This window comes from Carassius auratus, chromosome 49 (assembly GCF_003368295.1).
Source record: "Carassius auratus strain Wakin chromosome 49, ASM336829v1, whole genome shotgun sequence".
Taxonomy (NCBI): domain Eukaryota; kingdom Metazoa; phylum Chordata; class Actinopteri; order Cypriniformes; family Cyprinidae; genus Carassius; species Carassius auratus.
This window is the reverse complement of record NC_039291.1, coordinates 7,389,907-7,400,553: the sequence shown is the minus strand read 5'-3', so window position 1 is coordinate 7,400,553 and position 10,647 is coordinate 7,389,907. Positions and strand designations below refer to the sequence as shown.

Genomic DNA, 10,647 nt, shown 5'->3' with positions numbered 1-10,647 from the left:
ACAGTAAGGCGTCGAGTCAATATGGGATAGTTGAACACAAATAAACGAATGAAATTTCACATTTTGCTGTTCGTCAGTTATTTCGATAGATAGTAGTTACTATGACAATCGTTCGCATTGGTCTGTATGATAAAAGTTAGATAAACACTACTTTAAATGCTCTCAATAAGAAAATTTCACTTCCAAAAATCGAACATTTGGCGTAACTATGCTATGATAGCAATGATAGGAGGCTATTGTGACATGAAATCTCTTATACATTAACTTAAATAAATATAAAAGGATATATTTCTTAAGTATAAATAAGTGAACTTACCAGGAATTATGAATAAAGCCTCTTATCTTCAATTGTTCTCGAGCTGCTCCAGTCGGCTGGGTTTCTGATTTGAATGATGCACGCGCAATCCCATAATGCCACACTACAGTAAGTTAGTGTAAAAAGCAGGAACTACATTGACAACACCTGCTTCTTGTAAATGAATTACAGTTGACGTGGAAATATACTGTTAACAACTTTAAAACCTTATTTGACCCATAATGCATTGCGAATTACAGCTGCATCTTGTAAAATGTTTATATAGTAAAATTCTGTAAAATTTAGCTGTAGAAACTACAGCAATTTTTTACAGTGTATTGTACAGTTATGGAGGCCATTCATAATTTAGAGCTCGACTGTCTGATCTGCCTATAGTTAGCAATGGCCTATGCAGTGTTTAATAAACAGTTAGGCCTAAATAATGGGAACAAATTTATACAGTGCTTCATGTTTTACTATACATGCAACAATTTCTTAATCGGTTTACAGACAAGTCTTTTTCCCAAGAAGTTCTATGTGTAAAAATAAAGGACAGGTAACGAATAACAAAAATGTATGTTGTTTTATTAAAGGAATTTTAACATATAAATTAAAATATAGGCATAATATATGAAAATATTGACATTTTGCATATTAATCCATGTAGCCTAGCTCACTAAAATAAGCTTCCACTTTTAATGCCCCGATGCAAAGTAAACCACAATTTATTTTGAATAATATAACACATAATTCATATAATTTAAATTATACTGCACACCTTTTAAATGTGTCAAATCTAAAATATGGTTTAATACCATGTAGCTTAGAGAAAATATAAGCACAGGCTCAGGCACAGGCTTGACATTTATCCTGCTTGAATTCGTTCTAAGAGATGCATAACTTCACAAGTACCAAACTTTCATCTGTGAATATTAAATATATTAAATATAGTATATATTTGAACTATATTGTTTTTCTTTCATTTTCTCTGACTGAAGCGGTCCAATGTAACACAACAGTGAGGCAAAACTGACGTCTATTTGAAAATGTGCTTTGATGCGCTTGTTTGATAACTTGTGGTTAAAGCGCCACTCAGCAGTCAAAAGCTGCAAATGCACTTTACAGACGCCACGGCAGCGGTACGTGCGGTGGTAAAAGGGGCATTTTGGATGTCTACCTACTGTAATCATAGACTGAAGACCCAGGTAAACAATTAATTAATCTTTTCTGTTTCCTATAGCATTATAGTTTTGTATTGTTTGTAGTGTGATCAACGTTTGCATAAGTACTAGTACACATGTTAGGGAATTAACACATTACATTTTAATTATAAAAAAGTCAATAATTTTGGAACTCCAAGGCTGTCAAGGCTATTGTATTTACTTAAACATCATATGAAGTTATTATTTTCTTTTTAATACTGTAAGGGAAACAGGTCAATTTAGCTCAAAGGGAATCATTTAAGATTTTAAAGGGAATTTGAACAGAATCACTGTTTCACGGCTGTTCACGGAGACGCGCCTGCGGTTCAGTGAACGAGCCGTTTAACATAAAATCTGCGCTGGATACTAATATCCAAACTATAGTGAAAACACTATCAATTAGCACAGTAACAAGATCGGCAGTTTAAGACATTAACTTGTAAGCACAAAACACAAGATACTTCTCTTTTCAATATGAATAAGGCTTTATTAGATAAATCTAAGACATATAAACTAATCTAACATATAAACGCACGCACACACACATTCACACAAGTTGCAGGAAGGTCGAAAGTTAGGGAAAGATGAGTTTAAGAGAATGGAAATATGGAATCCCAAGTTAACAGCAATACGTTAAATTGCATAGACATGAACAACCATCAATCACGTAATTAACCCTTGCATTGAGTTCCTCAATGTGACTAAAATTATATTAGATACACCAGTAAAGGTCACAGTCTGGAGGTAAAGTTACTTGCATCTCCTGTGAAGAAGGAGCCTCGGTGAAAGGGCTATCCCGAGGTCGTTGATTGGCTGGAAGTTCAGTCTCTGAAGTGACGTCTTGGGAAGCCCGTGGTTGTTGGGCGTTGGCTGAAAGTGCAGAGTCGTGTTCGCTGGTTGAAGTTGAATGGACGTTACAAAACTTAACTCAGAACACGAAACTCTCAAACGGAAAAGAAAAGAAATAAAGTTTGACGAGACTAGGTTGTGTTCCTTCTCATAGCAGCAGCAGGCAGGCACGCTGGAACCGCGCTCAAAGAACAATGATGACTACCGCATGGCTAGATGCTACAAGCTAAAGCTAGGTAGCAAAGCTACAAGCTAAAAGTTAAGAGCAGGCATGACTGATAGCACGAGCAATGCTAGAACTAAAAGCCGACATGGCTAATAGCAGCAGCTAGACTAGAACTAAAAGCAAGATTTAATCGTGTCCAAAGTTTTTAAACTTCCTTGTTGGTGTAGCGCTTTTTTCCCTTTCCTATATAGATAGATAATGGTGCGCTCTGAGTTCGTATGAATAAACTTTGGTTTATCAACTATTGTGAGCTAAGTGTTATTTACTCACTTCAACTTGTTCTATGTAACAGTGTTTGTTACTTAGTTCCTTGGGTCCCTTAAACTTTAAAATAAATTCAAATAAAAATGAATTAGAATTTAACTTCTGTAAATAAATCAATTGTTTTACCAATCAATGAAATATCAATGTATATTTATATTTCCTTTTTAACTCAAATAATAATAAACTGAAAACACTCAAGTAGACTGTAAATAACAATTTACTGGATAAAAGGTAAAATGATCACGTTTCAGGATTTTTTCCAAATGTAAAATAAAATTATTTAAATAAGCAATATGAATTTCACAAATTCACACAAATGAATAAAACAATAAAATCAAGTACACATTTCACATTCACTCTTTTTGTAAATGGATATTTGTTCCCCTCTGTTGTTATACTTCAAATTTGAGTCATCAAACTCTTACTCAAACTTAATAAACTCTTCAAACAAATACTAAGCCGGCAATATGAGCTCACACTTAACCTCAATCAGTATGAAAGTTCGTTATTTTCACGCTGCAGGCCTGTTTGATGCTGGGGTACGTTGTGGTCAACAAATAAACAAACGACCGCTTCACTCAACACTGAGCAACAAACAAAAAAATAAAAATACCTTGAACCATCCAATCAGAAGAGCGTGTTTCACCTCACGAGGTTAGATGTCCGTCAACTCCACTATCGCGGCAATTTCCTTAAGGCCAAAGGAATTCCGAGCACTCACGTTAGCTCACAAGTCATCTGTAATCATCCTCATCTGAAACTGCCACGAATCCTCATGCTGACGACTCGCCAACTAAACACACAATCCATCCGAGCAAGATAGACACTGTTCAGTCTCTATAATTAGTCCATTTGCTGCATTAGTAAATGGAGGCTGGAATTAACACAACCAGAAATATTTTGAGGATAAATAATTCTTACCCGTCTCTGTAGTATCAGTTTCTGTTCTCATTCCGACAACACCTTAACTACATAAACTATTGTAACACATTATAGCATTAGTTACACTATATATTTTGTGAAACAATATAACACCAGATGATCGCACGCTCTTCTCCCTCGTGCTCTCCCAATTCTTCCTCGTTCAACTTTGCCCTCAATTATTCCCGCCCCCTTCACCTTAATCTAGAGCATAGATTGGACACCCAACGTGGACAAGTGAATATGATTGGATAAACAGAAGAAATATAAAAATACAAAAATAAAAATAATATCAACTTAATTAACATAGAACTTATCCAAACCCATATACATTTATGAAATGCACATATGTATATATATATAAAAAAAAACACTTCGTAAATTATTACACTGGGTTACATTGGCCACCCCTCAAATGTTGCCTTGACCAATCAGATATGTTCTTGGGGTGGGTATCATAAATCATTGTTTATCTTACCAAGCATGTGGTTCTTGCCTCACAGGGTCTAATTTTGGATATGATTCCTATAACATGATTATGATATATTTTACAAATAAATGATTGTCAGGACAATATCAAGCAAGAAAATGTGATTATTTGAATACTAGACATGACTAGGTATCCTATAGTTATCAAAAGACATACACAATAAGTGATTATACATGATAGTCAAATGTGTGGGTTACACGTAAATGAATATGGAGTTAAGCAATGGAATGATTCATTCATAAGTCTTTTTTGAGTTCATTCTGGTCCATATATAATGTATAAAAAGCAGTTTCTTTGCCATTCTCTGGCAAAGGGACTTTTCTGTGAAGACAAAGGTTTAAAGCCCTTCCCCCTTAGGAATTTCAGTCTGGTTCTTCTGGGTGGGGGGAAGTCAATGCAAGTATTTAACTTGATCTCCTGGGTTTACATGTGATGTCCAGCGTTGCATTTCAATCACGAACAATAAATTTGACAATCTCTTCTTCGAATTAAAATTGTCAATAATTGTTCTATTGGTGTTAATGTTGAAAGCTGTTGTGTGAACAAGTTGGTTGGTTGGTTATCTTGCTTGGTTCTTGTGGCACTTGAACTGATTTATGACTTCCTGAGGAATTCAGCTCATGTTTCAATGCACACAGCTCTGATAGACTCTTTGATTTGTCTGATTTGACTCATTTCTGCTACAATACAGATGATGCCAATGTATTGCCATATTAGCAATAATAAAGTTACCTGCTTGACAAAAAGGGTTGGCAAGTTTTTTTTTTTTTTTTTTACAACAAAACGCTCCCTGATTGCAACCCAAAATTAGTCAAAACTAACTGCGTTTTGAGGTGTGGCATATCAAGATGCTGATTAGACAGCATGATTATTGCACAGGTGTGCCTTAGGCTGGCCATAAAAAAGGCCACTCTAAAATCTGCAGTTTTACTGTATTGGGTGGTCCGAAAACCAGTCAGTATCTGGTGAGACTGCCATTTGCTTCACACAGTGCAACAGATCTCCTTCGCATAGAGATGATCAGGTTGTTGATTGTGGCATGTGGAATGTTGGTCCACTCCTCTTCAATGGCTGTGCGAAGTTGCTGGATATTAGCAGGTACTAGAACACGCTGTCGTATATGACGATCCAGAGCATCCCAAACATGCTCAATGGGTGACATGTCCAGTGGCCATTATGACTAAATATCGTCGTAAACGAACCTTTATCACATGACGAAAATGAGACGAGAAGCGATGTAAATGCTGGTCATGTGATGATGGCTATAATTAAATGTATAATCCAATATTGTTTACAAAAAAAAACTATGCTGGAGTCTGGTTATGGTGGCCATGACATCCGGGGTTATGACACTAATTCATGAGTCGGTTCCATTTAAAATAGAAAAATATTATTAAAGATAAAAGGGGAAGATTTCTAATACTTCAAGGATCTTTGTTATCAGAAATTCTTAATATAACAAATGTTTATGGTCCTAATGTGGATGATAGCAATTTTTATAATGGCCTATTTCTTACTCTCGCAACGCTTCCAGGACTTCATATGATAGCCGGGAACTTTAATTGTACATTAAACCCAGAAATAGAGAGATCAACTGGGGTTGACAATTCACATAACAACTGTAGGGCTACAATCCATAGGTTTATGAGAGATTTAAATTTATTAGATATATAGAGAGAGAGAAAACTGAATATTAGAGCTTATTCCTGTTATTCGGGTACTTTTAAGACATACTCTAGAATAATTTTTTTCCTTGTCTCTTCAGAATTGCAATCTAAAATTCCTGACTGCTCTTATGATAATATTGTGATCTCGGATCATGCACCATGTTGTTTGGTCTACAAAGATGATAAATTATTAAGAGATCCACCCAGATGGCATTCCAACATAAATGGTTACAAGATGAAGACGGTGAAATATTTAGAAAAACAGATTAACAAATTAACACTACACAAACTACTGCATGCGTTAAGTGGGAAGCTTTCAAGGATTTCCTGAGAGGGCATTTCATCAGTTATACAGGTTCTAAATCAAAAAAGACACAGGAAACTAGATTACAGTTGGAAAATAGAATAAGAGCCCTTCAAACGAAAGTAAATAATTCTGAAAATATAAGTAATTCACAATTGGAGAAATAATTATTATTATTGAGAGCTGAATATGATAAGCAGTCTGCTTTTTAGAGTCCTGCACGGGTTCGGGTACCCGGGGGCTGAAACAGGTGAAAAATATCCAACTGTGTTGGTTATGGGTGCGGGTCGGATTGGACACAGGGGAAACTCGGGTCTAAACACGGGTTCAAAACAGTCATGTGCAAACGTAAAAATAGGCCTACATTCCACTTTTAAAAAAATCACAACTGCGCGAACAGCTGCACGAGTCATTAGTTAACAGACGTGAAAGATCAGCCAGCTGTTTTTTTTGTTTGTTTTTCCTTCGTTTTCCCTTATATATATATATAATCTGAATTAAAATGTGTTTGTAAGCCTATTGCAAAATTTGTGTCATAAAATTATAGCGCGCATACAGCTCAACTAACGCGATCGTTATAAAGGTGTTTATACAATACACTTTCACTTGCATGTATTTGACAGTCGGAATATCAGATATTTAATTCCATAGCTAACACATTTGTGAATATGGGCCTAATCTAGGCTATCCAGGGTTGTTTTTATTTTATTTTTTTGTAATTGCATCTGAAAATGACTATGTGCAGCTCATTCACATGCGCACTCTGACGCAGATCCGCCTCTCGCGATGCTCAGCTGTGAACGATTTAAAAATGGGTTCGTTTGACTTGAAGCACAACCTCAGATGGTGGTATGATTCACTCTTTTGTTGTTATGTTTTGTTTCAGGATCAAAAATACAACAAATGAAAGCGTTTATCTGTATTCTGGCTGATGAGAACTATGCATATACATTCATAAATCAGTCAATTTTGTATTTTATTATGAGATACTTTATTCTAATGTGATCAGTGACTCAAGCACTGATGGACCAAAGAGCACGTATTTCGACATTTGCAGTAAAAATGTGAAATATAAATTCTCAGAAAATGGATTTAATACCAATATATTGAAACGTATGTTTATATACTCCATTAAAGCTGCAGTTGGTAACTTTTGATGCTCTAGCGGTTAATAAACAGAACTGCTTGCGTCTTGCGGAAGAACATCGTAGCCGGAACTACTTCTCTCTGTTTATGTCTATGAAGAATCACAAAGGTAATGGGTTACTCCGCCGCGGTACCCCCAAAGCAATCTAAAATAGTCCGAATAGAAACACGTATTATAGGTGCACCCTAGTGATTCAGGACAAGCTAAAAACACGGTTTGTAAAATTGATTCATGGTGTACTCGCTTATTATATACATTTTTCTACATTTTGAAAACAAACAAAGTTACGGACCGCAGCTCTGATTGGTTGTTTTCTTACCGTAACTGCAAATGGCAATAGGACCACTGGGAGGAGCCAGACGAGCTTGATTTTTTCACAGATTATCTGTCTCATATTCTACTGTCAGGACATAATGACAGGTTTAACAAATGTGTAAAAAATATATATTTTTACAAAAGTTACCTACTGCAGCTTTAATAAAGGAGTCCAGACATTGGAAAAATATCAGTCCACATGTGTTTTATATTTTATATGAGGCAAATAGACATGCATGCGTGACGCAAAAAATATTTAACTTTTAGGTAGCAAAATATTTTTTAGTAATTCTGTCAATTACACTAAGGTTATTAGCTACATTGTCTGCTATATACTTACTTCTTATTTATTAAATACGGACAATTGAATGATAAAACTTTGATCAAAATTAAGATAAAATGTATAAAAAACGAATATCTTTTAAAAGTAGTTTTCCATAAATAACTTCTGTATGACCTGGCAATAAAATTCGAAAAAACAGTGTGTCTAATGTGAATGGCTTAAATGATTTGATTTCGGGTGCGGGTCGGGTGTCGGTTCTATTTTAAGCAAGTCGATTCGGATAGGGATTTTAATTAGTGCTGCTTTCGGAAAACGGGTCGGGTGTGGTTTTAAGCACTGCGGGTACGGGCGGTTTACAAAATCGGACCTGTGCAGCTCTCTGCTGCTTTTAGAGCTGCCTCAAGTCTTCTACGCTTGAAACACACATTTTACAAGCAAGGTGATAAGGCTGGAAAATTGTTGGCATGGCAAATAAAACAGCTTGAATCTAAATCGCCAATCACTTCAATAATATCAAATGGGCAGACACTGTTGGATCCAATAGAAATTAATAATGCGTTTAAGGGCTATTATGAAGAATTGTATAAAGCACAAGCATCTTGACAATATAAGCATCTTTCTAAATAAAATAGATATACCCATTATTTCAGAGTATGATAGAGTTCATTTAAATTCAAAATTTACAATAGAAGAAATTGGACAAGCCATTGATAGCATGAAATCTGGAAAAAGAGCAGGGCCTGATGGCATTCCTATCGATCTGTATAAGAAATTTAAGAATAAACTTTTGGTACCTATATTGGACATGTTTGAAGAAATCTTTCAATCAAATTTTCTTCCTCCTTCATTAAATACAGCCTTAATTACTCTCCTGCCTAAGCCAGGAAAACCTTTAGATAAATATGAAAATCTAAGACCCTTTAGTCTTTTGAATTCAGATTTAAAAATAATTTCTAAATTATTAGCAAAACGATTACAAAAAACTCTCCCTTATGTTATAAATCTAGATCAAAATGGATTCGTCACGGGAAGACAGGGCTTCCACAATGTACAGAGATTATTAAATATTATTCATTATAAAAAGGATGCGCCAAATACAGCTCTTTTATCATTAGATGCTGAAAAGGCCTTTGATAGAATTGAATGGCCATATCTTTTCCGGGTATTAGAAAAATTTGGATGTGGTAACAGTTTTATTAAATGGGTCAAAATATTATATTACAACCTCATTGCTGAAATCATCACTAATAAAAAATATTTCTCAACCGATAGCCATAAAACGCGGGTTCCGACAAGGTTGCCTGCTCTCGCCTTTACTATTCACGTTAGCAACAGAATCACTGGCAATTGCAATACGCTCCCATCCCCAACTTGAATTACCTACTGGAATTACAGTAGGACCAACTGAACACAGGATTTCTTTGTTTGCAGATGATGTGATCTTATTATTTTGAATCTGAACATCTCAATACGGATCATTCTGGAAGTCATTCAGTCATTTAGTGAAATTTCAGGTTACAAGCTCAATAAAACCAAGTCTTCTATTTTACTGTTAAATAAACATGAACCAATCCCAGATGTTATACAGTTTAATGTTGTGACACAATTTGAGTACTTGGGGATACAGATTGTACCAAGTTTAGAAAAAAATAGTTGAATTAAATTACAATCTTTTAGTAACAGGAATACAAAATTCAGTTGATAGATGGATGTCGCTGCCAATATCTATAATTGGGAGAATTAACATTTTAAAAATGAACATTCTTCCAAAGCTACTATATCTGTTTCAGAATATTCCCCTGTCACCAGTGGTGGACTGGGACAGTAAATCAGGCCGGGAATTTGACTCCACCCCAGGCCACCTCTGTTGCTGCAGCCACCACCACACAATTCATGTGTCCACCATACTGCTAAACTCTTTGGCTCTTTCAGTTGTTTGAATTGGGTTATACTTAAAAAAAAAAATCAAAATCCTTAGACTGTGGAAAGGCAAAATAATCAAATTAAGTATCAAGAAGTATCAAGGCATTCACTGTCTCTATCATCTTTCCCTCAATCCCCCTCTCTCTCACTCTGCACATTGAGTTTCTCTGCAATATCAAATAAGAACTTTCAATAATCTATATTAATTATGCAGCCATCAATTGTATGTCCCAATGATCATCATATTTTCCTAAGAGTATAGCCAGCATGTTTAGTTTTGCTTATAGCTTAAACTTTAGCTGAAGGTTCCTGCTGAACTGTCCACCCTCTCTTGTTCAAAGCAGGAGCACTAACAGCACTAGTGCTACTGTTGCTTCCTCTGTCACCTTCAAAATAAATAAGCATTGTACACTAGGCTATATATGGTAGGCTAGAAATAGAAAATCAGTTTCTGGTCAATTTTGGCACAAAAAAAAATATTGTATCTTCATATGTAAAACAGTGTGCTAGTTTGTCATTAAGATCCTCTTTTAAAACACCTATCATTATATACATTTGTAATATATATTTATTTTAAATTGATTTTATCTATTGTAAGTCGCTTTGAATGAAAGCTTCCGTCTGCCAAATGATTATTTATATATTAGGGTGGAACAGTTCAACTTTTTCACAGTTCGGTTTGTTTCACGGTTTTAGAGTCACGGTTTCGGTATAGTTGTATATGCTATGTTTATGGAAAAACTATACTTTCCAAAAATATA

At 35.2% G+C, this 10,647-nt stretch overlaps 1 long non-coding RNA gene across 1 annotated transcript; it reads right to left on the bottom strand.

The window, feature by feature from the left end:
• Positions 1-2,920: 2,920 nt before the first annotated feature.
• Positions 2,921-4,111, bottom strand: LOC113065938 (uncharacterized). The gene is made up of 2 exons (XR_003279092.1): positions 3,758-4,111; positions 2,921-3,629 (listed from the first exon to the last, which is right to left on the bottom strand). It is a non-coding gene; the product is annotated as an uncharacterized LOC113065938 (long non-coding RNA).
• Between the last annotated feature and the right edge of the window lie 6,536 nt (positions 4,112-10,647).